The 22,798-nt window shown below is 40.6% G+C and overlaps 1 protein-coding gene across 1 annotated transcript in view; it reads left to right on the top strand.

The window, feature by feature from the left end:
* Arl15 (ADP ribosylation factor like GTPase 15) overlaps positions 1-22,798 on the top strand; it is a 365,525-nt gene that overhangs the window by 103,616 nt on the left and 239,111 nt on the right. The window lies entirely within an intron of this gene.

Raw genomic sequence — 22,798 nt, 5'->3', positions numbered from 1 at the left:
GCCTGAGCTTATATAATGCCTTTCTTACACCCACCCACCCCTCCCTCCTCTTTTAGTACTGGAATTGAACTTGAGACTTTACATATGCTACATTTTGGGTTGTATTTAACTGATCTATGCATTTTGCTTGAGACCAACCATAAATAACTTTATACATTGATTTATCTAGATCAAACCACTCTGAATAAAGAGCGAAACCATAATGAGTTGAGGAAGACATTCCATGACATTTTGATTCTAATATAATATAGTAGCTACTGCATTAACAGTGTGCCCTCAACATGAAAGTACAGAATGTCCTGTGAGTCTGTAATGGGTAGGAGGTAGAAACTCTAGGCATTGACAAATGATAATGATACTGACTTTTGGGCAAAAGAAAAGTAGACTCTTTTTTTTTTAATGAGTAAAAATACATTTCTAGTATCTCAAGTTGTATCTTCATGTCATTTCTATCTACCGGTAGAGAAAGATTGGGGATACTCTGTATTTTGTGAGACGTTCAGGTGAGCCCTTTGGATTTCTGAGGAGAGTAAGTCTTCACCTGTACTTGTTTAGTTCACACGCTAAGATGACGGAGGATGATGATGCTTTACTTTGTGTATTTGGTGTATCAGGTAGGCTCATGTCAATTCTTCTCATGTTTTTACATGAAACTCTGGGCCTTGACAAATGATAATGATACTGCCTTTTGGACAAAAGAAGACTAGACTCATTTTATTTTTAATGTGTAAAATCACTGTTGAGAATACAACACTGTATAAGGACACTGTGTAGCTGCTGTTACATCTCGGTCTCATTGTTGTGTCACAGAGGTATTTATTTATTTATTTATTTATTTATTGATTGATTGATTGATTGATTGCCAGGTCACGGTTTTTTAACTGGTGTGACATTAGAGAGATTTTTTTTCATTCTGGTGGCTGGAGAGTTTTCGCCCAGCTGAAAGCCATCAAGCATTTAGACTCCATGCATCATTTGAATTGTGATTCTGGACGCAAGTCAAGGATGACAACTGTGAGTTTCATAACTTTCTCTAACTTGATTCAAAAATGTTTTCGGGCCAAAATAACGTCTGAGGCGGTTTCTGCCTTCTGCTGGCGAAGCACTATGGAGGTTATCAAGGTCAACAGTGTAGCTGGGTCTCATAAAAAATGAAGGAGCAACGAGGAGGGAGCCTTCGTCATCTCTTGTTCTTGCCTCTGTTTATCCAGCAGTGGCTTATCTCTTCTTGCTCAACATGGACATGTGACTGGGATGTGCCTCTAAAAGGAGAAACTATTATTCGAAGGTTGAGTGGATGCGAGCAGGCTGTAGAATGTCAGAGTTGGAATAATTCCAGTGGGATGATCAAGTTTCCACAGTATTTACTACCTTCCTCTCCCATAGGGTAACTGATCGAAGTGAACGTTTTCATTTGGGGCTCTCTGTGTTTAAAGTTGCCATGCTCCAAGATATTCCATCTCCAAATTATTTAGTTTTTTTTTTCCTTTTAAATACAGTCTTGTTTATTAAGCGACCAAGGCATCTCTTATAAGGAAAACATTTAGTTGGGGCTGGCTTACAGGTTCAGAGGTTCAGTCCATTATTCTCTAGGTGGGAGCATGGCAGCATCCAGGCAGGCATGGTGCAGGAGGAGCTCAGATCAGTTCTACATCTTCGTCTGAAGGCTGCTAGCAGAATACTGACTTCCAGGCAGCTAGGATGAGAGTCTTATAGCCCACACCCACAGTGACACACCTAATCCAACAACACCACACCTACTTCCAGAGGGCCACACTTTGTAATAGTGCCACTCCCTGGGCCAAGCAAATACAAAATATAACATTAAGATAAAACTAATTGGTTTCATAAACATAAATCTGGATAATTAATTCAGATCCACTTGAGCTACTAAGGTGGATCAAATACTTGACTATGCACCTAGCACATCTAGGTATAATACATGGGTTGCTATAATTGCATTTGTTATAAAATAGAAGAGCGTTAATCTTAAAGAACACTTAACAGGTAGAATTCATTCAGCTAGGATGCTCAGGGCACTAGCATATGCCATGGATACATGACTAGAGGCCAGATAAGGATGCTACAAGATCTGTAGTCTTGTGCATTTTTGGTTTGATTTGTTTGTTTGTGAGACAGGTTCTCCTATAATCCAGACTGACTTGCTAACTACTAGCCATGTAGTCAAAGTGACCTTAAACTTTTGGTCCCCCTGCCTCTACCTCTTGAATGCCACCATGCTCAGAGATTTGTCCTTTTAGATGGTAGGCTAATTTTGGTGATGTACTTGCTTTTAAAAATGATAAATGTCCATTCATGAAGTATGTGACTAAGAGCATAGAATTTGATCAGCTGCCATTAACAGAAAGGCTATATGGAGTGATAGGGTGATGTTCCCAGTTTTTATAACTTGCTTTGGTAAAAGGGCTCTAGTGTCTATGATCTGCTTTGCAGAAGAGGAACCCTGGCTTGTGTCATTCTCATAGGTGAGAAAGAATGATAAGAGAGAAGATGAGAGCGACCTTGATCTTGAGGCTTCTAAGGTCTTTGGTGTCCTTCTCTTTCTTCTAAGCTCTCAACAAGCCAGAGCGTCATACTTTGGAGGGATGGTTTTTTGAGTCCTAGTAAAGTCATGGGTGCTGGAGAGGAGGAAACTGGCAGAAGATTTTAGAGGAGCTTGTGGTTTTTATCTTGAGTGTGAGAGACATGGGGGACTTGGAGGTTCTTCAGATGAGAAGTGACCGATGTGTTTTAACAAGACCGTGCTGGCTACTGTGTCGTAAATAGACTGTATGAGGTTAGAGTGGAAACGGAAAGCCCGTGGAAAGCTTTTACAGTAATCAAACGGCAGATGATAGCGGGCTGGACGAGAGTGGAGAGGGTAGGGGTGATGAGAAGTAGTTGGATTCTGGATCTATTTTGAAGCTGTTGTTGACAGGATTTCCTGATGGATTGGACATGCGGTCTGAGGTGGGGGAAAGAAGTGCCAAGAATTATTCTAGTTACTGGCTTCAGCAATGAAAGGGCGAAATAAATAAATAAATAAATAAATAAATAAATAAATAGTTGTTAACCTCAAAGAGGTGACTTCGAGAAGGAACGCATTTGAGATAAGCTATAAAGTTATTTTCCCTATTGTTTTTTAAATTGTAAAATACGCAGAACATAAAGTACTTAGAGATTTTTAAGTGTAGTATAATGGCTTTAAATTGCTTTGTCATGACGCAATGTCATCGGCGTCAACTAACTCTATGATGTCCCATCTTTGTAGTGCTGAAATTGTATACCAGACACGCAGTAAAGTGTCTTTCTATTGTCATCTGCTGGTTCTTGCTGCCACCACTTGGTATTGGCTCTTTGGTGTGTTCTGCCTTTAGCTACTCACATAACCAGAATGGTAGCTTTGGTCTTCTTTTGAAATTGGTTTCTTTCACAGAGAGTTATGATCTTGAGATTGATCCTGACTGTAACACACATGAGTTGTTTTTTTTTTAAGACTAAATAATATTGCATTGTATGCATAGCCTGCAGTTTTGTGTATCTTTGTAGCGATTTGCAGACGCAGACACAGGACTGCTTGCTTCCATGCTTCACCTCTTGCTGTCAAGGCTGCCGTGAACACGGATGTACAGCTGTGTCTCTGAGATAGACTCAGAGGTTGCATACTGGATCACAGAGCGATTCTCTTGTCAGTTTCTATAGAAACTGCTCTGCTGTTTTCCCTGATGGCTGTAGTACTGTATGTTCAACTCCTGTATCTTTGCCAATGCTTGTTATTTTTGTTTGTGTAATTCATAAATTGGAACCCCAAACTCAATACATTAGTATTAAGAAGCAAGGCCTTTATGAGGGCACCGTGATCAAAATCTTTTGGTGTATTAGCTGTGTATATATCTTCTTTGGAGAAAAGTCTGTTTCATGTTTGAATGTCTTTTAGGTCCCAATTTAGTTAAATTTTGTGTATTTTGTCTTTCCTGTGTTACTGTAATTAGAGTTATTTTCATTTTTTGGGAAGCAGCATCATTGGGACTGGAAATATGGCCCAGTGAGTGAAGTGCTTCTTGTGCAAGTCTGAAGACCTGAGTTCAAATCACCAGCTTGCAGTTAAAAGCTAGATGTGGTAATGAGTGTCTGTAATTCTAGCACAGGAGGGACTAGGGAGAGATGGTGGATCCCTGGGCCTCCCTCACCAGCCAGTATAGCCAAAATAGGGAGCTCAGGTTAAATGAGGGACTCTAGTTCAACAAATCAGATGAAGAAGCAGCTGGTGGAGACACACTGATATCTAGCTGCCACATTGCTCACGTAGGCATGCATGGATAATACACAGATGTACACACACACACACACAATTGTGTACACAAGCACACCACTGTGTGGATTTTGTTGTTGAGGGTTAGGAATCATTTACATGTACTGGATATTATTGATCTCTAATCATGTGAGGTTTTGACATTGTTTTTTTCCATTCAGTGATGTATCATTTATTGCCACATTGCTGCAACAGAAGCAGTTTAAGGAAGGAAAGGTTTGCTCAGGGTCTCAGGCCTGCATACTCCATCACAGCCACACAGATCTGAGGCAGCAGGTCACCTGTGTAGACAGTCAGGAGGCTTAGAGATGAATGCTGGTACTCAGCTTGCTTCCTCCCTTTTATTCAGTAGACCACACAGGCCATTGAACAGAGCCACCCACATTTAGGGCGGCCTCTCAATCTCAGCTAACCTAATCTAGGTGATTTCTCACAAATGCCCTGTGATTTGTCTCCATGGTGATTCTAAACCTGTCAAATTGACAGTCAAAATACACACATGATATATATATATATTTTTTTGGTTTTTCGAGACAGGGTTTCTCTGTGTAGCCCTGGCTGTCCTGGAACTCACTCTGTAGACCAAGCTGTCCTCAAACTCAGAAATCCGCCTGCCTCTGCCTCCCAAGTGCTGGGATTAAAGGCGTGCACTACCACTGCCCGGCCTGACATTTTTTCATGCTGTTAAATTTTTGAAGTTCTGAACACCCACATTTACGTGTGCCCTAACTTCGATGTCATACCTAAGAAAGGATTGTCAAATGCAATATTATGAACTTTAGTTTGAATTACATAGTTTTAGGTCTTACTTTTAGGACTCTGACCCAGTTCACGAAGTTAACTTTTCTACGTGGTGTTAAATGGGGGTGGGGACAGTTTTTGTTTTCTTTTCAGGTGGAAATGCAGTTTTGTTTCGATCATGGTCTTGAGTTCATTGAATAGTCTTGATGTCCTTGTCTAATATTACTTGGCCTTTCAGGTCAGGGTCTAGTTCTGTCCATTGGTCTGTTTCTGTGCCACTACTACACTATTTTTGATTACTGTAACTTTGTTTGATAAGTCCCAAGGTAAAATCCAACCCCTTTGGTTTTATTTTGTCTGTGTTGTCCCTTGAGATTCCATGTGAACTTACATCACAAAGACATCATGGGAAATTCCTATGCACCGCATGGATCCTGTAGAATGCTTTGTGGAAAGCCAACAGGGCATCAGTGCAGATGGCGTAGCTTTATGTGCATCTTCTTTAATCTTACTCATCGTTGTTTTGTATTTTTCATAGTGTAAGTCTTTCGATTCTTTAGTTTAATCGGTTATCCATTTTATCCCTTTTGTGCTGCTAGAATTGCAGTTGTTTTTGTGATATCCCTTTAAGATGGTCTTTGGCAGTGTGGAGGTGTGCAACTGGCGTTCATGGTTGGCTTTGCAGAATTTCATTCTCCTCTGAAGGGTTTCCCACATTTAAGATATCATACACAATCAGGTAACTTTACTTCCTCCTTTTGAATCGAGATTCTTCTCAGTTGCTATTGGTTTTTTATTTTAAATCTAGTTGCTCTGGTGATAATTCCCAGTTAGGTGCTCAGTAGACGTGATGGAAACATGTACTTTTTCTCTGGTCATTTAAAAAGATTTCAGCCTTTCACCATTTGAATGTGACATTTATGATTTAAGGTGACTTCTGTTTTGATATAGATTCCTTGCATGTTTGTTGAGTATTTTTAAAATTATTAAAATGTTACTGAATTTTCCACTATTAATTAATGTCAGTTTTGTATTTCATTCTGTTACTGAATGGTATGTCATTACAGTTTATAAAAGGAACCATCCTGGCATTCTAGATATAGATTCCATTTGATAGAGATATATAGAGATAGAGAAATAGATACATTTTTATATGTTATTGAATTTGATTTGCTAGTATATTTGAAGTAAGTGTGTCAGAGTTGATCACGGATCAACTTCTTGTGTCTTTGCCTGGTTTTGGTATCAAGGTAATGGCGACTATATAAAATAGTTTGAAATATTCCCTCCTCTCCAATTAATATTAGATCCTTAAGTGATTTGTGGGAATATTCCAGTGAAGCTGGATTTCATTAGGAGATTTTGACTATTTTTGCAATCTTTCTTTCTTTCTTTTTTTTTTTTTAACTGACCGTAATCTAAAATACAGAGCCTTTGTTTCTTCATGAGTGAGTCTTGGTTGTTTTCTATTTCTAGAAACTTGTTCATTTTCCTGGATTATGCTGTTTCTTGGAATATAATTATGTATAGTACTCTAATCCTTCTCACCTCTGTAGAATGAAGTGATTTATTGCTTTCATTTCTGGTCAGTAATTAGAACCCCCACCCACTCCTCTCCAGAGTCTATCTACGTGTAAATCTCTTGGTTGTGTTAATCTCTTGGAAGAACCATTTGGCTTCATCAATTCCGCTGCAGTTTTATATTGTTGACTCTTTGCTTTTCCTCCCCCTCCCTGCCCATCCTTCTCTTCCTTCCCCTTGTATTCCTTCTTTCCCTCTCCTGGGAAGAATAATGAGAAGCAAGATTTATGCCCTTATGTGATCATCTAACAGCAAGGAGAAATTTGGTGGAGAAGCCAAAGAGATCTGCTTGTGCAATGTTCTTGGGTAGACTTGAGGGGAGGCAGCTTAGCTTAGTGAACGGATGAATTTTGATCAGCACAGGATAATTTGTCCATAAAGGTGGCCTTAACGTGCCCTTCCTTAGCTTTAGGCTGGAAGACAGTAAAATGCCAAGGAAATGCAAAGGCAATGAACTATTGGAATGATTTAGGGGAGATGTCAGTGATTCTCCTTTAAGGGACATAGCTAATATATATATATATATAGTACTTGGATGTAGACGCCATGTTTAAGGAAGGCATGGTATTTCTGTTGCAGTGAGTTGGGAAGCATTCTCTACAGATTGGCATAAGCAGCAAGGAAGAAGCTAGTGACTTGCTGTCAGAAGGCTTTGGTTCAAGAGCAGGAGCTACAGTTTAGGGTTAGAGTCCTGACCAAGATGTGTGAGTCCCTGGATCCGATCCCCAGAATTGCCAAAAAGAAGTCTATTTGAAATTTTGAATTACGCATATACTCAATGCAGTAAATAAGTTCGCACTGTTGGTACTTTGATAATGAGTTCAAGATAATATTGTTTTCTTAGAGTCATAGAATTGAATAATTGATTTAAACTGGAAATTATAAGTTTTTTTTTAAAAAAAAACTAGGAGAATGTTTGAAAACTTACTATTCACTAAATTGGATAGTAGTTTATAGAAGTCATAAGAATTTAGTACTTGGAAACATTTTCTATGTGAAGTGTCTGAAGTACTTTAAAAATAAATTTGGATGTACTATGTTTAGAAATGTTAGTTAAAAGTCTAGAGGGAGTATAACAAAGTTTGTTAATGAGGTTAAATGTTAACCAAAGCCCTTCTTAAATGTGATTGCTGTAATTTACTAGATTTATAAGCAATTGGATTTATTAGCTAAAGGCTTTAAACTTCCAGCTTTAATAATTTAAACATTAATTTTCCCAAACAAGAGTCTTTTCTGTACAGGAATACCAGAAAACTTGCCCTGTGTTTGCGCAGCCTCTAACCCGTGGATCTAAAATCACCTGGTGATTGTCGTGTCATCTCTGACTCTTCCTAAAGTGACTCAGTCATTGCTCTGCTCCATGTTGATTTCTAATGCTGGGTATACAAAATTTATAACCACAGTTTTAATTTTTTCCCCTATCCTGCATAGATACTGCCTTCATCTTAATTTAGTCATTATAAGGGCTGCCCGTTAGGCTCTCTCAGGAAACAGCATTTTTAAATTAGCAATGTGCAACGTCTTTAAAAAGCTGATGCCACTTCTATTTTCAAAGGTGTGGACAGGATATCAAGATGATCCCTTGTCCCAGAGGAGCAAAGAGCTATTTTTGGACCTCATTGGTAGAGACGGCTACATGGAGGGTCTTACAGGGTCAGACCTGTGAGCCAGCTCTATGGTCCGTCCCCATTTCTTTCAAGAAGAAAGCAAAGTGGGAGGAATCGCTTGATTTCATTCTTCTTTTCTGTATTTTATTGGCTGTAACTAGAAACTGCAGTGCATGAATGCCCACTGATGCAGTCTGTGGAGACCAGCTTCCCAGTTCCAAAGAAGGGTAGAGACTGGTTGGGGGCCTAAAAGCCAGTGTCCAGGGAAGACCACAGTGGGCTATTCTTCCTGGGACATGTTCTAACTAGGGATCTCCAACCATGTGCTTATTTGTGGCTGTGCTCTTCTGTCCTTTTACTATGGAAGATTCTGGTTGAATTTTTTTTTCCTGCACTGATTGTGGTACCCTCTGTTTATTCAATAATAGTGCCCCTGGCAACATACTGGGACATCATTGATTTGCTTTATGAAGATAAACATTTGGAAAATGTTTAGGAATTGTGTTAACCTGAAAGGTGCAAATATTTAAGATACAATGAGTTAGTAGCAGGTGGCTTTTTAATATGATGTACTTGGGTTTTTTTGTTTGTTTGTTTGTTTGTTTGTTTGTTTAATCTTTTGAGTTCCCATTGACTTAAGTAAAACAAATAGTGGATTCCTTTTCTGTAGGTCTTTGAACGTCACCAAGGTACCTTTCAGTCTGACATCTGGCTGTAGTTTACTTTTCCCCTGAGGCCACATGTGTCAGAGCTAGAGATTATCAAAGTATTCAGGGCTCTCTGTGATCTCCCTGCCCATTTATATTATTGGATGGAATAGATATGTGTGCATGCACATGGGCATACCAGTACATATGCCCTTGTATTTGGGCATGGAGGCCAGAGGTTAAATTACAAGTCTCCTTCTATTTCTCCTTCCATTCAAAGAGTTTTAATAGATGTATGTATGTGTTTGTGTGTTGCTTACATGTATATCTGTATACCTTCTACATAACTGGTACTTGCAGAGGTTAGTAGAGGGCATCAGATCCCAAGGAACAGGAATTGGGGAGGGTTGTGAGCCACCATCTGGATGCTGGGAACTGATCCCCAGTTCTCTGCAAGAACAACAAGTTCTCTTAACTACCAAGCCATCTCTCTAGTGCCCAAGCATTATTTTTTGAGACAAGGTCTCTCACTGAACTTGGACTTCACTTACTGGCTAGCTTGTCTGGCCGGTGAGTCCCTTCATTCCCTTGTCTCTGCCTCCCAGATGGCAAAGTTTTTATGTGGTATCAAGAGATCCAAACTCAGGTTCTCATGCTTGTTCTGTAAGCCTTTTCCTTATCTCCTAACCTGGTGAACTCCATCTTAAGACATTTCTGCACTGCCTATCCTCAGGCCTGGAAGTTTCAATAACTAGTTTCTACTTGGCAGGGATGAAATTCACATTTTTCATTCACATTTGGTTAAACTGTGTTTGTGGTGTCTTCTCTTATTGACTTGTTAATTCACATTTTTTTTTTCTGTAAGAGATCATTTGTGGTTTATAGTATGTGATTAAACACTTTAAAATATATCATTTCAAATCATATGCTTTAGGATACCTTGTTCTTTGTAATACTTTGGCCAAGGACATACTAGGAATATGCAAGAAATTTAAAATTTATAAGGTTGAAAAGAGCTATGGATTTTAGAAGTGTTACCGGTTAAGATAATCTGAGGGCAATTTAAAAATTTTTCCACCTGATCTCTGTGGCTTCTGATGACATATGACTATGAGGCGTTATTTTACTATATGCAGAATTTGTTTAGACTAAAACAATCTCAGATTTTTCTAATTCTTGTATTTTTTTTCTGGTGATGTTTTTTCTTCTTTGTCTTTATCTTTTCTTCTTCTTCCTCCTCTTCCTCCTCCTCCCCTCTCCTTCATTCTCCTCTTTCTTTTTTGATTTGTTGTTGGTGGTGGTGCTTTTGTTTCTTTTTCGAGGTTTCTCTGTGTTTCCTTGGCTGACCTGGAACTTGCTCTGTAGAGTTTCAGACTGGCTTGAACTCATAGAGATCCACCTGCCTCTGTCTCTCAAGTGCTGGGGTTAAAGGCATGTGCCACCATGCCCGGCCATCTTCATTTTTGTGGTTTGATGTATGCTAGATCCTCTCCATACATTTTCATACGCTTTCAGTCAGTGATGAATATTTTTCGTTTTGCAAATACTGTCTCTTGTTGTCCATAAATAATTTTCTTAAGGATCTTTCCCCCTAAACTTATTTTAACTTTACAATTGATATCAATACTAAGGTCAAATAATCATAAATATGTCCTTTCTCATTATGAAATGCCATAGAAGCTATAGGATCTATTTAGAATGGAACCATAATATTTTATACAGAATATTATAAGTTGTTTTCAGTCATCAAATAAGGCATAATATCTTTTTTTAAAAAACAAATCTAATGCAGTGATTGGGACACTTTAATACAGTTTTTCATGTTGTGGTGACCCCAATCATAAAATTATTTCATTGTTACTTCATAACTGCAGTTTTACTATGCTATGAATTGTAATGTAAATATATGATATTCAGGGTATCTGATGACTCCCAAGGGGGTCACAATCCATAGATTGAGAACCATTGATTTAAGCATTTTTTCCTTCCATTTCCCTTGCCCTTTAATTTAATTTCCCTTTGTCCCTTTAATATGACAGTTCACTGCAAGTTTCCAACTCTTACTCTTTTGGGAAAGCTAAGTTCTCTAGCCAAAGACAGTGTTTGATTTCTACCTATTTGGTGTTAACTGTAAATGCAGTTGTTCTGGTTTTTCACATGTTCCAGATAAGCAGTTTTAACAGTTGCCTTATGATTATGGTATTTTTTTGCAAATTGGAAAAGGGAAACCTGAAGGATTCAACATTCCATACTAGCTAGATAAATATGTGGAAACCCAGAATGGATTTATTTAAAGTAAATAAATAAATAACTGTGTGCGTGCATACATGCCTAGAAACTCAGTCACACATCCTTAAGGAGTTTAAGAGGTTTTATATGTTTCCAGTTTCTAGTGACAGCAGTAACCCAGACTGCCTCACTGTGCCTTCGTTTTTAGTTGAGAAAAAATAGGTGCTACCCTGGGCTCCATGGGTTCCGGGTCTCATTTTGCCTCCTGTCAGATATGAAAGTCAAGAGGAAGCCAAACAAGTATCAAATGCTATAATGTATCAAGATGAGTGAGGAAAGGGGAGAGAGAAGGCAGAGGTCAGGAAGGCTGAGTAAGAAGACAAAACCCATTTGCCCAGCAAATCCCAGCTCGGTTGCTCTCTTGCCTCCATCCCAGCTGGTTGGCCTTCCCCCTCACAAGACTGCCGTGGAATGTCTATGGAAGTGGAACATAAACAAATCTTGTTCTAATTTGTATCTATAAAATCAGCTCTCTGATGTATCAAAGACCAGGATGTAGACTTGAGAGTCTGCTGGGCTTTCCTGCAAATGAATGCTACATATTCTACAGTATACTGTAACAGGGTAAGAGTCAGAGGTCCTTCTTTTCATTGATACTTTTTAAAAAAAATTTTCCTCAACTCCATGGCAGCCAGGGTCTGTCTGGGCTGAGCCAGTTGGATGGTCTCTGGCTGGAGCGTTGAGTTATGCTGCGGCTGTGGTAGGGCTGGATTTAGGCCAGCAGCCAGTCAGGGTTAGGTGACCAAATTAGCAGTGACCATTGTGGTAACTAACACTCTGGGTTTCTTGGTTCTTGGGAATCTGTGGGTCTTTTTTACTCATTCTGTGAATTACCAGGCTCCTAGTATGTCATTTTTACATTCCTTGCAATCTTTGATCATGTCTCATAGTTTCCTGTTTAATGTGAGCACTCCTTTGATAGAGCGTGTGCTTAGACAGCCCCCTCAGACATCTTGAAAGATATGTTACTTGAATATCCTAATACCTTCTTCAGTTTGTTATAAGAGTCTCCTACCATCTGTAAGGTATGTGTGCTTATATGACTTTTATGGAATACAGTACTAAAAAACATTTATGACATAAATGTAAGTCCATATGCTTTCACTTTTTTGAGGTGTGAACAGATTTTTTTTTTTTTATTGGTATCCGGTTTGGGTAAGTGATTTGTGGGTGCTGAAGAAAATCTGTTGATATCTCAGTTGTCTGCCTTAGTCTGTGCTCAGGTTTTGATCGTGATGAAAAGTGCCTCTTTAATAAAACACACCTTTAAATAACTCAGATTAATTCCAGCTTTTAAAGTGAGAAGATGTCTTGAACCACCCCTGCTGCCAGCTCAGCTGTGGATCTGAGATATCCAGCTGTGCCCTCTCTGCCTTTTTCATCACCGATAACAGACTTTGCGATCAGAATCTGTCTGGCACGTGTGCTGATGTGTGAGGAGGGATAACATCTCGCTCACTGTATTGACTCCTCAGCACTAGCCCATAGTAAACATTTGTCTTTGTCAGCAGCTAAAGCAGCGTTCTTTGAGGATGCACAGGGACTGAATATGCCTCTGTCTGTAGCCTTTTGTCTGAGTCTTCCTGTTGAGTGACTTACTGTCCAAGAACCAATTTAATATTAGGATAGACTAGTATGTTTAAAACTTGCCTTTCAATTTTCCTTTTCTAAGGCAAGAAAATAAAATTCTGTGCGCTCACATTATATTATATTAATATTATATTATGTAATGAGTCATTTTAATTGATCTTACTATAGTAAACCAGAAGAACTGACTGCCTTTGTTATTAGTCACCACTGGCATTTGGTGTTTATCAGCTCTTTGATCAATGGATGAATAAATAAACCCTAAACATGAATTATGTTTAATTATATGTCATGAAAAGAATCACAAAAGTCAATGTTCTTTAGGAAAACAATGTTCTAAGTAAAAAATAAAAAGACATAACAAAACTTCATTATAACAATGATAATACCAATTAATTGTTATATATACTCTGTTTTCATTTGGTAAATAATACCTTGTACACTCCAGTGATCCCCAGAGGTGATCTTATTTCCTAGATTAGGCGATGGCCATCAGTGAAATACCTCATCTCGGTGGTTCTGGGGCTGTCCGTTTTAGGTTTATCTGACACACACTTAATCAAAGTGATACACTTAACTGGGGCATACGTGTCACACGGCCAATTGGATGCTGGGCCAGGCATCTTGTTCCAAAGTCGAACTAGTGCCTTCATGCCATTGTTCAGAATTCAGTGGGGAGAGATGAACAGCAAACACACATAACAGAACAGGGGTGTTGTGGTTGTGGAAGAGGGAAGAAGCCAAAGAAGAACATACAGAATATCATTCAGGTTAGACTGAGGAGCACAGAAGCTCTAGGAGATAGGGATGTCGAGCTGAACTCTGAACACTGCAGAGAGATGGTGGGCATTGATAGGTAGGCTTCCTAGATGACATGGAGCAAGTAACCAAGTATGTGGTTTCCATTGGGTCCAAGATATAGTGGGAAAATAATAGTATAAAGAATTGTTATTGTAAGCCAGGCATTGGTGGTGCATGCCTTTAATCCCAGCACTTGGGAGGCAGAGGCAGGCGGATTTCTGAGTTCGAGGTCAGCCTGGTCTACAGAGTGAGTTCCAGGACAGCCAGGGCTACACAGAGAATCCCTGTCTCGAAAAAAAAAAAAAAATTGTTGTATGTGTATGTGGTTTTTGTTGTTGTTGTTGTATCAAATCCTGTTTTATATGATTTACAGACATTTCATGGAACCAGAGATGACAGCTAAGACCAAATTTTAAAAAAAAGAGAGCTTTATTTTAAAAAAAAGAGAGCTTTGTCTGCTTGTATAAAGAATTTGTATCACCCTTGCAGATACAGATGGTTACAAGAATACTTTAAGTCGTGAAAATGGTTTTATGTGTTTTAGAGAGGTCATAGCCTTTTGGAGATGGGAGAGAGTAATGCTTGAGGGAATGACATCATCAGACACCATAAGTGTCCTGAGGACAGTTCTGACCAAAGGCCTAACGAAGTAAACGGCAGAGGTGGGTTGCAGCGGTGGGCAGATGTATAGGAATCAGGGACCCTGGAGTATGTGGGAGTGAGCTGTATTTTTGTGGAGCCCAACAACATAAGCAGAAGAATAGATTTTCCTGTTAAGGACTCTAAGATGAAAAGATGTTCATAGAATTTACTTTCTTCTTTGACATTGCAAGCCTCTCAGTCTGAAGTTCCAGTGCGTTAAGAGAGGAAAGAACATACTTTGTTGAGCTCCTTCCTAGTAGCTTTTGGTGACACGTCAGTTCATCTGAAGGACGGAGATCAGGGAGCTGGTTCTTTTGAAATGTTTTTAAGATCTGACTCATTCCAAATGCATAAAATATAGAAAGAAATCCTTAACATGTTTTGTGTGTGTGTGTGTGTGTGTGTGTATTTTCAAGACCTAGTTTCTGTTGAGAAAAATTATATTTGCATAATGGCGGTGGTGGGGGGATATATGAAATTTATTAGTGTTTCACCTTTAACTAAATTTGTATTTCTTCACTCTTTAGGGAAAAAAAAATCACATATGTTCTAAAACTGATGTAGGTGAAGCCCTGATAGGAAGATGCCTTTGAAAGCATATAAAACTTGAGTTCTGTTACAGACAGCTATGCCTAGGGATTACATCGCTGGTTTTAGTGGATAATTTTGCCATTATAAAAGTTTATACTTAAAAATCAGATTTCCTGTCCAACTATTACAAGATAAAAATCCTATATTAAAAGTAAGAAGCACGTATTTTTATATTTTTAATTTAGCTTCCCTTTTGAATCTCCTAGTTTCTTTCTTTTTGACTCTTACCTCTCTGAGCTGTGTAAATCGTGCTACGGATCTGGATGAACAGGAATATGTGATAATCCTGAATTGGTCTCTTTAAATCTAGTTGTTCCATACACGCCCGAACTTTGAAAACCCCACTTTCGGTTAATCTTGAAACACCCGTATCAGGCCTGGTGAATGCTCCTGATCAAGGATGGCCACCGAGGCACAGACCAAGAGCCACGTGGGCCCCTGGTCTGGCTCAGCGTGGCAGGTCTGGCTCAGTGTGCCAGGCAGCACTCTCTTCCATTCAGAGCCTCAGATGTCTGCCCCTCTGCAAAGCAGTGAGGCCAGTGTCTATAGCTGCTAAGCATGAAATCCCCTGCTTCTGTTTGTTTCTTTTGTTGCCACAAGTTAATAGGGACAGAGACAGGAGACAGCCCAGAACAAAGCAGAAATAATGGAGTATTTCACCCTAAAAGAGGAATGTGGGTTGAGAAATACAAAGGGTACTGCAAAGACAGACTTAGTGTCCCGAGGCACTGCGGTGTATCTGGTAGCAGCTCCAACCCTGGGACCAGAGCCTTCATCTGGGAGCTCCCAGCCTACATGGCCCAAAGGTTTGACCCATCTTCCATGAAAACAGTTTATTGTTTTTCTCACTAGGGTTTTAAAGGGCAGTGGGATTTTTTTCACCTCAAAAAGTGGATTGCTCTTGCCAGGCAGGGAAGTCTTCCAGGCTGTCTGGCGGTCAAGGGCGACAGTATTCCGTCTCCCTGCTTAGTATTTTTGTTGCGTTTGTTGAGGTTTTGATCTTACACTCTTTTCACATGCTTGCAGGAGCTCGGGGGCTTCCAGGGCTATGGAACGTGTTTGACATTCATTTATCGTCTTCCAGATAGACTGGCTTAAATGTTCCTTCTAGATCGTTGTCTTATGCATGCATTTCTGTGAGATCTGCCTTACTCACAGATTTTCCCTCCCATAGCTCTTTCAGTCAGCTTCATTTCTCTTTCTTATTAGCTTCCTTTATGAAGCAAAATTTACACACACACACCATACACATATACAAAATAACATATATTTAAAGGACTGTCACAGTAGATAAGTGGTGTCCTTTCTAAGGATAAAAAGGGCTTAAAAGAAAGAAGAAGTGGACTGGCCAAGCCTCGATTCTCTTTCCCTACTACCTATTTTGGAGTGTGAGTGGAACAGGCACAGGAAGTGGTGGACTGGAGAAAGGAGCATCAACACAGCATTGTTCCGTCCTTGCTGGGAATGAAAGGTGCATGCTGACGAAGCCACTGGTGCAGGGGAAGGAATATGAGTCGTGGCTCCTTTGTTGGTCATCTTTCTCTTCAATCAAGGATTCAGCCTTTTCTCTAGGACTCAGACTTCTTCAAAACAACCGAACCATCCCATTTGTGATGCTCTGGTCCCTGGGTCTGGATGTAGCAGTTCCCAACACCTAAGGGCATGATGAGCCAGGAGTCTGGAGGAACCAAACAGCTCATGTCCCAGCCCTGACGCTTTATAGTACCCGGGAACATCATCTACTACCTAGGTTGCCCTTAAGAGTGACTCTGAAGTTGCTGTTCCATGGTATACTCTCACACGTGAGGATTGAGATTCCCAGAGGCTCTAGAAATTTCCAGAGGCTCTAGAAACAGTTCTGGAGCTAGACTGCTGGGATCTGAATTCTGTTCCTAGTAGACAAGCCACCTCACCTCTTTGAACCTCAGTTTTCTGATTTTGAAATCAAAATTATTGAATTAATACTCCACAATTACTTGTACTAAGGCTGAACTTAGGCTGCCTCCTTGTTCTTACTTTTTGACCTATGTGGGCACCCAGGCATCCTGATCCTGATGTCGCTCTTCTGCAGAACTCAAGCAGTTCAGACACATCCTTCCACACATTTGGAATTGATTTGTATTTTGTATTGCATTACATTTTCAAAAGACAGACTCATATTTGATTATTTTGAGCACTTATGAAGCCCTGAGTTCCATCTCCAGCACTGTTAATAAAATGAAGGGGGAGGGGGAACCAACAACAAAGACAACAGTTTTAGAAATTAAATGTCCCTCCACAGGTAGTAGGCATGCATCATGCATACATGTAAAATATTTAATTTTTAGAAAGAAAAAATGTAAAAATAACATCCACTGGCCTCTTGCAGTCCAGGCTGCATGAGACACAGATGTAGAAAGAGAGGTGAGCTTTCTTTTAAGGTACAGCCTTGACTAAAAGATGTCTCATGAATCAAACAAGCATTTCCTAAGTGCTGTGCTCAGCGCTGTTCTTGTATTAAAAAAGAAAGAAAAGAAAGAAAGAAAGAAAGAAAGAAAAAAGAAAGAAGAAAGAAGAAAGAAAGAAAATGCATGGCTATCTTTTATAGAAGCCATCAGGTTTTTTTTTGTCTGGTGAGGCCCATATTTAAATAAGGAAGAAACTGTGGCTTGAGCAGTGTCTGTGTGGCTGGGGGGAAGACCTGAAACTGGCTGAAGAAAACTTTCCAGCAACTATAGAGCTTCAACCGAATTGGAGTCGTGCTCAGAATAAAATCTCGTATTCATGGTGTAAAACAGAGCATTGATTGAAACACATGCCATGTCCCACAAGGCTGGGAATTTCATGCCACAGGATGATAGGGAATCCTGGCAATGCAGGGGCTAATGCCAGAGCAGGGCTTTCCAGCAAGCCTCCCATCCAGCAATATGTGGTGCCAGGATAATTCTCTGGCTGTTTGGATATCTGGCCTCTCTCAGAAGCTATAAAAAGTTTAGCTTTTAGAACCACTAATGAAACCAAAAAGGGATATATCCTTGGGTCTGAGTGCATATTTCTATCAGCTGGTACATTCAGTAGGAAAAAGAAAAAAAACCACGTGGCCGTCTTACCTGCACTGCTGGCAGTGTACACAGCACTAAGTAATGGGGAGGATGAAGAAGTGCCCTCCTTGAAGTACTTTCAACAGGGGCTCAGCCAGTAGACAGACAAGGGAAGACCAAGACCATAGTAGTAAGAAGGCCAAGTGTTTGCACTGTTTGAAGGACTACTGTGTGCTTTGCAGGATAGCTGGAGTCTTCAAGGGCCAGTGAAGTCCATAGCTACCTGCCAAATGAGTACTTAGCAGCGCTGGTTCATTATGCAGAGATTCAACAAATACCTACTGTGTTCACTGCATGGCTGCATCTGCCAACTGTCTAACACAGTTCCCAACAAAAATGAGCAAAGCTTAAGACCCTGAGTATCTTACTGTAGGGCTGGCTACCGGGCTGGCTACCAGACTCTTCTCCAAAGCCCTGCTTTTTACCCTTGAAGTTTTATTTGTTCTCAAATAATTTAGTCTCAATACACATGGCCTCCATCCTCTCTTCAAAAAGGAACAAGTAATAACTGACCCTATGGAAAAAGGCTGAAATATTCTGGGCAAGGGGGACAGTGATGGTGGCACTCCCTGAGAGTGGGATTACAATTCAGGCTGCTCTGTTCTTTGTCTCCTACTGCACAGGGCCCTGGATTTTGTGTGCAGGACCTGGGTTGAGAGCTAGGGTGGGGTTGGGAATATGAGTGTCTGCTCTGGGCTGATAGAAGGGGCTCCAGGCTGGGCTCTGTGTCGGCTGCCAGACCCTTGCCCAGGGAAGCTAACTAGTAGCCAAGATACCTTAGGAAAATGAGCATCGTGACGAACAGTTATTTGTTCGTCTGGCGCCTTTCTTCGGAGCATAAAGCATTGAACTCATGCCTCCTAACATCCTCCTGAAGAAAGGAAGTGGCAGATAGTGTTAAATGTTACTGGTTAATCATGGGGAAGCTGAAACACGGATAGGTTTATGGGGCTCGAGCAGAGTCACACAATGCCGCAGTGTCTGGCCTGGGAATGAAGCCCGGGTTTGCCGCTCGCTGTCAGGACTGCCGACAGCATTGTGTCTCGCATTGTACAGGCATGAAAGGGGCTTACTCTTAACAATGCAAGGGCTGCTGTAGGAGACAAACACAGTGACCTTTGGTACAGTATAGTCTAGAGGCCAAAGTGAGTAATTTTAAGTAAATTGACTATAAGATCCAAAGCTTCATTAGACTTTAAAACAAGAAACAATTGAAAACTCTGTACAGTTTTAGGAGCTGACTTAAAAAGCGCGAACATTCCTCCCAGCTTTGAAATGGCACAGACTTAAAAGTTCTATGTTGTTGGCTCAAATTATAACACTTTCTCTGTTAGCCATGGCATTTGTTTTCAATACATATGTATTTCTAGGTTTGTGGGATAGGTTTTAAATACTTTTTTTTTTTTTTTTGTAAGAACTACCCAGTCCAACATTTTTTTTCTACAGTGTTGTATTTTCCTAGTCTGAGCATGGAAGAGGGATGAGACTTTTTCTTTCATTCGGATTTAGTTTGGGTTCCATCAGAGCAGTTGGGACTGTTGAGCTGGGGGTTCCGGACAGCGGTGGGGTGTGCCCAAGGCATTGTCATTCTGGGTGACATTGCAGGCTGTGTGAGTCAGCCATGGGATGGAGCTGACACTCCGGGAAACACTCCGGGGAAGAATAGAAGAGGAAAGAGAGCAGAATATTTTTGCTCAGTTGTCTTCTGTCAGAGTGTTTGAGGCTTCCCGACATGGATCAAAAGATGATGCAGATTTTGGTGGGGCTGGCTATAAAGTTGCTGTGTTCTGCATTTTAAAGAGAACATGGAAATGACATTGCATAATTTAGGGCAAAATCTGTCATATCTATCTATCATCTATCTATGTATCCATCCATTCATCCATCCGTCCACCCACCCACCCACCCACCTACCTACCTACCTACCTACCTACCTACCTACCTACCTATATCTAGATGTGTGCATGCCACAGCATCTTTGTAGAGGTCAGAAGATAGATAACTTGTGGGAGTCAGCTCTCCCCTTCTACCACATGTGAGTGAACTGAGGTCCTTCAGCTTGGTGGCAAGCACCTTTACTCATTGAACCTTCCTGCCAGCCTTACACACTTCATGTTGTATTTAAGATTTATGGTAATTCAGTTCACATAGTGGGCCAATCCCCTTGCCCTCCAGGAGCTGGTCCAGAGGAACTGTAGGAGAAGAGCCGAGTGAGCCGGGGGGCTGGTTTCTAGAGAAGTAAAGTCCTTTCTTGTTTCTCCAAACAAAAACCAAATCAGCCAGTGTAGAAGACCCCTCTAAATGTAAACAACTGCTAGCCAGTGGGCACCATCAAGGGAAAATATATGCCCGTGCAGAGATCTCTCTAGTCACAAGGAGTCTAAGAGACAAGGAAGAGTGAAGGACAGTGTGTGCCATTCTTTATGTAAGTCCAGAAAGTGACTTGTTGGTGGAGAGAAGGCTATTGACTGTTGTGGTCATTAATCATGTAGGAAGAAGCATAGTAGGATTAAAGTAAAGGCCAAGGAAGAGTGACAATGATACTGTGGTAGGGTGGGCAGCCATAGAAAGCAACCTGAAATCATTAGGACTCCACAGACTTCACCTCAGACTTCAAAAGAAGAGAGGAAATACGATTAGAGCTTAATAAATCTGTATAGAATATGGATTATAAAATTGTCTACCAGAAGTCAGCAAAACCTCTTGAAAACTGGGAGAAAATGATCTTGGGGTAAAAATAACCTCTGGTGTACCGAGAAAGTAGATCTTGTACTTCAAAAAGTGGTCTTTGGGGGACTTGGCTAACTTCTGGTGTTGAAGTGTAAAAGCCAAGGGTTTGTCTTACTTGGATACTTTCCTTTTGAACACGGGGACCAGAGATCAAGCATCCTCTTAGCCCTTGTGCTTTCTCTTCTCCTTTTAAGGTAAACCTTAAATATCATTCATTCCCCATCCAACTATGACTTATTGAGGGTAGCTTCTTTGCTCTGTCCACTGCCAGGCACTGGGGATATGAGACAACATCGGACACGCGTGGTTCCCACAGTCTGGTGGGGAATGCAAAACCGTAATCGTCTGTATGATGGATTCGCAGACATGCGGGGTGAACTTGGCATCAGTTGCTAACACAGTCTCTGATCAGAGCTGTCTGCTCCCAGGAAAGGGTGGTTAAGTTGCAGCCACTGAAGAAAGTTAAGCATATAGAATTGATTGTGTTTTCATGAACAGTCACAGTAGGTGCTGTGGAGAATAAAGGGCAAGGTTAAATATTCTCAGAAGCAGTGGCAGAGTGATGGTACCTAGGTAGACCACAGCCTTGGCAGAGAAATGCCAATGGACTCTAGAGTAATAGTTCTCAACCTGTGGGTCATGATGCCCACAGGGCATAGCAGACATCCCACAGAACAGACATCCTGCACATCAGGCATTTATATTACAATTCATAACAGTAGCAAAATGATAGTTATGAAGTGGCAATGGAAAGAATTGTATGGTTGGGGTCGCTGTAACATGAACTGTATTAAAGGGCCACAGCCTTAGGAACATTGAGAACTGTTTACTCTAGGGACTATTTCAGAGGTCACATGGACTAGACTTGATCAGATGTTAGAAATGAGGGAGAGGAATAATCAGGCTTGATCATGAGAGAATGGCAGCCAAGTAGCACTCAGATCCTCTGAGAGGAATCACCACAACATCTTATAGTTCTTTTTATCTCTGTGGGCTTAGACAATCAAATTAGGAGTTTTCTTCTCTCTTGTATTTCTAGTCTCTTATGAATTAATGTTCATTTCAAAAGAATATTGGGAACATTGAAGATTCTACAAACTGGTGTGTAGTCAACATCTTAACTGGATTTGAGATGAATTGAAATATCAAACATCCCACGAATGTTAGCCTATAACTACAAACCCTTGTCTTTACTCATGAAGACCAAATAAGTTTATATGGCTCTGAAACTGTATTATAGTTCATAGAACCCTGAGGTCAGTTAACATCAAACCCAAGTTCCCAAAGGCCAAGAGGTCATGGATTCTTTTGTGACTTAAGATCCTTTGACAGTGTCATCAAAACAATATGACTGAGTGCTCAGAGGCACATTGTTCCTGTGTTCCCTGGCATCAGTGCCCAGTCCCAGATAACAGTCCAGAACTTGACCAGAGTCTTAGGGTTCTTCACTCAGTGTCAGTGGTTAGGGCTTTTCCATGTTTGCTTTTTCACACACCCCATCAGATGGAGGTGGAGGGAGTAAGAGACTTAGACTTTTTCTGAGCCAGTTAATTGCAGATTTCAAGACCCTTCACCTGCAAGTACTTCAGCATGTGTTTTCTCAGAACAACGACTTTTTTCTTACATAATGACAGCACGGTTATTTAATTCAGGAAATTTAACCTTATGCAACACTGTTATCTAATGTGCAGTCTATATTCAGTCCTCACTATTGTCCCAATAATGTCATTTATGGCACTTCCTTCCTCCCAGTTCAGGATCTAATCTAAGATGCATTGCAGTTCATATTATGTCTTCTGACTCTTCCTGGGGAGCGGCTCCTTAGTCTCCGACTTTTGAGACAGTGATCGTTTAGAACACAGACTAGGTATTATACAGGATGCTTCTGAGATTGGCTTCCTGTAGCTTCCTCGTGGGTAGGTTCAAAGGATGTACACTAGTGGGATGCTGTTAGAGCCCCATGCCTGTTGCTCCTGCCATATCTAGCATGGTGGCGTCGTAGACAGGACTCATGGTGGTTGTGTAACACTCTCAGGAATATTGATTACTTTGACAAAGTGGTATGGCCCAGGCATCTCCACCTGAAGCCCTTACAGTCCTGCTTAAGTTTGATGGGGGTACTTGACATCTTCCCATTTGTTTAGTTGTTTTAACTTTTACTGAAGTTTGCCTCCTTTTCTTTCTCTTGGC

This window comes from Grammomys surdaster, unplaced genomic scaffold (assembly GCF_004785775.1).
Source record: "Grammomys surdaster isolate TR1022 unplaced genomic scaffold, NIH_TR_1.0 99, whole genome shotgun sequence".
Taxonomy (NCBI): Eukaryota; Metazoa; Chordata; class Mammalia; order Rodentia; family Muridae; genus Grammomys; species Grammomys surdaster.
This window is presented reverse-complemented; position numbering and strand designations above follow the sequence as displayed.